Source organism: Eleutherodactylus coqui, chromosome 8 (assembly GCF_035609145.1).
Source record: "Eleutherodactylus coqui strain aEleCoq1 chromosome 8, aEleCoq1.hap1, whole genome shotgun sequence".
Lineage (NCBI taxonomy): Eukaryota > Metazoa > Chordata > Amphibia > Anura > Eleutherodactylidae > Eleutherodactylus > Eleutherodactylus coqui.
Genome location: NC_089844.1, coordinates 31,365,807 through 31,371,421, shown reverse-complemented (window position 1 = coordinate 31,371,421; position 5,615 = coordinate 31,365,807).

The following is a 5,615-nucleotide window of genomic DNA, read 5'->3' as shown; positions in this document are numbered from 1 at the left end:
CATAACACAATTGTTTTAATCATGCACCATAGTGTATTGTCAGGCATGATTTTCCAAGTTTTCCTATGACTTTTACCGACAACTAAAAATCCAATACGGCAGATTCTATTGTGTGCGCATTACCTAAAAGCAAGGGGTCACATATAAAGGGAGTAACACATAACTACAGGCCAAGGATATTTTTAATTAAGGCAATTTGCTAAGTTATTGGATTTTTTATTGTAGATACATTGGAGCAATAAAAGAACAAAAGTTTAGGAAGTTTTAGTATCTCCTTGACATTTGCAATAAATCCACAGTGGTGATCAGCTTTCTAATATGAACCTAATGACCATGAAACTTTCCTAACAGGTCAGCAATAAAATATTTTAGCTGTGTAGATAAATAATACTAAAAGTCCCCCCTCTTACCTCCTCCTTTCTTATGAATCATCATCATCCTTCTTCTGCATCCTGTCTGACTCAGTTCCTACTCCCCTTGCTTTTTGGCATTTTGGAAAGGGAGATTACTTCTTGTGAAATAAGTGGATCAAGATTAGAGACTGGAAGAAAATGTGGAAGAACAAAATTCAGATTAAAACCAAGAAATAGCCAATGTCTCTATTTTTCAAACCAGTAGAAAAGCCCTGATAAAACCCAACTGTAAGCCTTCTAACTAGCATACTCGCTAAGGGCAATTGCTCGAGCGATCATTATCCTTAGCGAGTACCTGCCCGCTCAAGAGAAAAGGTTCAGCTGCCGGCGCGGGTGACAGGTGAGTTGCGGCAGTGAGCAGGGGGGAGAGAGGGAGAGAGAGATCTCCCCTCCATTCCTCCCCGCTCTCCCCCACCGCTCCCTGCCAGCCGCCGACAGTTGAACCTTTTCTCTTGAGCGGGCAGGTACTCGCTAAGGGCAATGTTCGCTCATCACCACTTCTAACCCATCCATAAGCTTTACGACATACATAAAGTGCTTCAGGGCTTCTCTCTATTGGACTATTTTAGGTCTGGCACTAATCTTTCATCGCCTAACGTTTGTATATTTCCTTGAGGATGGCACAGAGTGTTAAGGCAGCAGAAATGCAGTCCTAGGCTCTCGCTCATAACTTGCGAGTTCAATCCTCGTATGGGTCAGATAGCTGGCTCAAGGTCGACTCAGCCTTCCATCCTTCCGAGGACGGTAAAATGAGAACCCAGCTTGGTGATGGGTAATATAAATAAATTACCTGAAAGCGCTGCGGAATAAGTTGGCGCTATATAAATAACAATTTTATTTTTTTTTATACTTGGTCCTTTGACTAGTTGACAATCTATAATATTTTTATTTAATTTCCAAAGGTGTTTGCCATAGTTCATTATAGAAAGCCTGTTTTCTAAATAACAAGTTGGTGGTAATATATTCCTATATGCAGGCTCTTCATCGAGGAGTTAACAAGGCATCTGTTCATACGTATTTGCCAAGAGAACAGACGGCTGTCAAATTGTCACCAAACAATAGAGCAATAATGGGCCAAACAGGGTAGAAGTTATACAATACAAATTGTAAAAGCAAAGTAGTTTGTGACTATGCGTGTTTTATGTGAGGAGCGGGAAAGCACATTAATTAGTTTGAACAGTGGTGCGTAAATGGCATACGTACAGTGATAGCTTTATGAGCACACATACGCAGCAGTGCTTCATTAATAAGAACCTAATAAACAGTAGCTTATAGTGGATAATATTTAACCCTTTCCAATCCAATTTGTATCCTGGTTTTCCTAGGGGGCTTACTCTGTTTCTGCCGTTATACAACGGCGCTATTTGCTGGCTAAAGCCAGTACTGCATGAGGTGACACGTTGGATAGGCTCCGACAGCAGAGAAGCTGACAATATACAGTAAGAGAACCCCGACGGATGTCTTCCATCATTGGAGCTATATAAACAGCCTTAAATCATAATGTCTTTAGACGTCAGACAGTGGATTGGAAAGGGTTAAAGGGATAATCCTAAAAGTCTGATAGATGCGAGGGCGTTCGTACCATGAAGGCAGACCATGTGGCTGCTACCCCCTTTTCTACTGGAACCAATCTATGACTCCCCTCTCCAGAGGAATTGAATTGCCCAAAAACAAGGGGTGGGAAAATGTCTTTAAGAGTCATGGAAAGGGGGAGGAGGGTTAAACAAACACTAGACCCTTCTGTCTTGGGTGCCAAAGTCCAGCGTCTTAATAAGGGGCCTATTTTTATCTTTCCTATGGGGCCCCGTCTCTTCTGAGAGCAACCAATGAGTTCAGTACTGAAGGTCTAGTCTGCACCTGTGCCGTGTAGCAGGGATTTCGGATTTATTGACATAGGGGTGAAAATGAATTATTTGCGTGGCTCTACCTAGTATATTACATTGAAAGATACACCCCTTGGTTTAGGGCAAGTACCTTATGTTTTAAGATAGCAATGTCGGTAACGAGAAGTTGTTGGTCTTTTTACCTTTTGAACTCCAGCAAATAGTGTGGATTCAGCTTGGCAGTATGTGTTGTTTTTTGTTTTTTTTCCAATTTTTGGGACAAATTAGTTTTATTTGATTTATCTCTTCCTTTAGTTGTGCAGTCTTGCTCCTTCCACTTTCCTCAGGGCAGACGCTTCTGCGGGATATTATCCCAGGTGGCTTTATACCTCTTAACATAATCTGCCCAATCATTTCGCAGCCTTTAGGAATTTTACAAGTTTACTTGCTAGAACAAATGTACATTAAGGAGAATTACATGATAGAAATTGCACTTGGAAAAGGAAATAGGGATTTTGCCATTGCAAATAAAGCATGTTTTATATTTTAACACTTTCCAATCCACTGTCTGACGTCTAAAGACATACTGATGGAAGGCTGTACAGCTCCGATGTGGGAAGACGTTTGGCAGGGTATTCTTACTGTATATTACTGGCCGCTTTGTTGTCGGGGGCCTCTCCAGCATGTCCAACACTGCAGTACTGGCTCTAGCCAGCAGGTGGTGCCATTGTATAATGGCAGAAAGAGAAAACCCCCTAGGAAACCCTGAATCCAAAATTGGATTGCAAAGGGTTAAATCATTAAAACCTAAATACGGAATATAAAAATGATAGCCTTTTACATTTACAAGATGTACAAACTTCTAATTCTACAACCCATGAATTTTTGATCACTTTTAATCATATAATGTGGTCTAAAGAACAGTTTGGATAAACCCTGTATTCTTCGAATAGGTATCAAGTAGGCACTCTCATACATCAGAAACAAAATGTCAAAATCGATTCTGACATCTACACTCTTAAAGGTAACCAGTCACATCTCCACAGCACCGTAATCTAAGTTATATGCTGTTTGGGGACATTACATGAGCTGGGGGTGTATTTTTTTATACTCGCCTGCAATCCAGCGCTGTTGCCCTCCAAAGCTCTTGCAGCGCTGAAAAATCAGACTTTTTTCAGAGTCCCGTGTGCACTCTCCTATACAGGTCTATGGGAGAGCATGCACTGGACTCTGAAAAGAGTCAGATTTCCCAGCGCCACGAGGTTCGGGCGAGTATAAAGAATACATCATCCAACTCCCTGTCATGTCCCCTAACAGCTGTGGAGACGAGGCAGGTTCCCTTTAAATATGGAATATGCTTTTCTTTACTAGTAGATAAAGACTTTGGAAAAAGTTTCAGTTGTCCATTAACCCTTTGCAATCCAATTTTGGATTCAGGGTTTCCTAGGGACCTTTCTCTTTCTGCCATTATACAATGGCGCCATCTGCTGGCTATAGCCAGTACTGCGTATGGGACATGCTGGAGAGGCCCCCGACAACAGAGCGGCCAGTAATCTACAGTAAGAACACCCTGCGGGACATCTTCTGACTTTGGAGTTGTATAGCCTTCGATCAGAATGTCTTTAGACGTCAGACAGTGGATTGGAAAGGGTTATTGTAAGATCAGGGATCTGCCTATAGGAGGTGTAGAAACTGTAGTTGCAACGAGTCCCTGAAGCCTAAGGGACCCAGAAAGCATGTGATAGTTGAGAAGCCCTGGTGTAGATTTAGCAGGATCCACTTCATTGAAATGATTCTGCTGCAAAAAACATGCACAATGTTAGCATGTGACAGGGATGTGGCTGCAGGATGTTAACATTCATGCAGTCTTGAACTCACCTTCACTGAGCTTAAAAATTGAGCGTAAAACACACCTCAACACAATCCACATACCGAATAAGCACGCTTCCACCACTCTTTGAGATAGGCACAGACCTCGACATACACACACTGCTCTCCAGCAGTCAAAGGGGTTAAGTTTATGGACTTTTTAAAGCCTACAAGGAACAATTGTATTAAAGTTTTAAGCTTTAATACAAACAAGTGCAGTATTTACAAAAGATACAAAGCGGAGTAAAAAAAACTAAAATAACATAAAATACAAGTAAACAGTTATAATCATAAAAGGGAATAAAATTATGAAATTGGTTTGAGAACGGATGAGGAACTTCCTAGAAAATTGACTAGAATTGTAAAGATGAGTTACATCTTCTAGTATCTGATGCTGTGTATCTTTTGGTAATGTAATGGGTCCTGGTTAGAGTTGAGCGAACATACTCTGCCGACCTTGATGCTCGTTCGAATATTAGCGTATTCGATGGTGCTCGTTACTCGAACGAGCATCAAGCCGAGTTCCACCCCGCCCCAGTTTTTGGCTCCTTCCCGCTGTGACGTGCCTGTTTTGGGGACAGAGAGAGAGAGAGAGACGAACCTAGAAAAAAAAAAAGCTCGGCACCCGGCGACTCGTCAATTTGCTTTACAAATTCTGTGTTCTTTAAAACGTCTAAAAGCATTTCTTCAGCAGCCTTCTAGTCAATTCTTTTTGCAACTGTATCATTACTCAAAGGAATTGATTTCACCATGGCACACGCGTCAGGCCCCAGCAAAGTACTGATGTGTTTCCCAATAGTATGTGATTTGCCACATTGCGCTATTAATAAAGAGCAAGGAGGCCTTTGTCAGCATTGAGAGCAGATTTTCCAAATAGCTTGCCTACAGTGCTGCGGTTCTCAAACTTTGACTTTAAACCTTGGAAAAATGAAATAGGCATACCCACTTTGAATGCATTTTTGCAAGGTGACCACTCAGTCTCAAAGGCTTCATAGCTTCATTCGAAAAAGCCTTTTCACAAAAGAGGCACAAGGGAAGCTGTCCATTTGTAGGAGAAGGAATGAATCTGGATTTCAAGTATTCATTTGAATACTGATGGCATTTCTTCTTCTCAGCCATTTTTAGAAAGTATGCTTCAAAAATGCACTGCTAATGTCGCTCTATCATATAATGATGTATGATTTTTATAACTTACTGACTCCGCTACCGATTAATTACACTGGATAACCTTAACAACAACCTAACCCGCTGTATTCCATAATGCTGCTGATTGGCTGGAACTAGAGATGAGCGAGCACCAAAATGCTCGGGTGCTCGTTACTCGAGACGAACTTTTTGCGATGCTCGAGGGTTCGTTTCGAGTAACGAACCCCATTGAAGTCAATGGGCGACCCGAGCATTTTTGTATATCGCTGATGCTCGCTAAGGTTTTCATTTGTGAAAATTTGCGAAACCCAAGAAAGTGCTGGAAACGACACAGAAACGGATAGGGCAGGCGAGGGGCTACATG